Source organism: Alexandromys fortis, unplaced genomic scaffold (genome assembly GCF_014885135.2).
Source record: "Alexandromys fortis isolate MF-2015 unplaced genomic scaffold, M_Fortis_MF-2015_v1.1 scaffold_22, whole genome shotgun sequence".
NCBI classification, from domain to species: Eukaryota; Metazoa; Chordata; class Mammalia; order Rodentia; family Cricetidae; genus Alexandromys; species Alexandromys fortis.
Window position 1 is genome coordinate 9099694 of NW_026067900.1, and position 426 is coordinate 9100119.

The following is a 426-nucleotide window of genomic DNA, read 5'->3' on the forward strand; positions in this document are numbered from 1 at the left end:
GTGTGCCACCACCATGCCTTTTTTCTTTCTTCCTTCCTTTCTTTTTTTTTTTTTTTTTTTGTCTTTTAAAAATATTTATTTATTCATTATGGATACAATAGTCTGTTTGTGTGTATGTCTGCAGGCCAGAAGAGGGCACCAGACCTCATTACAGATGGTTGTGAGCCACCATGTGGTTGCTGGGAATTGAACTCAGGACCTTTGGAAGAACAGGCAATGCTCTTAACCACTGAGCCATCTCTCCAGCCCTTCCTTCCTTCCTTTCTTTCTCTTTTTTTCTTTTTTCTTTTTTTTTTTAAAAAGAGTTCTCAGTTTGTAGTCTAGATTGGCCCCCAGACTTGGTAGCCCCTCTTCGACTTCACCTTCCTGAGTGCTGAGACACATTTTTTGAAATAAAACAATTTAAGAAATATTAAATAACATTAA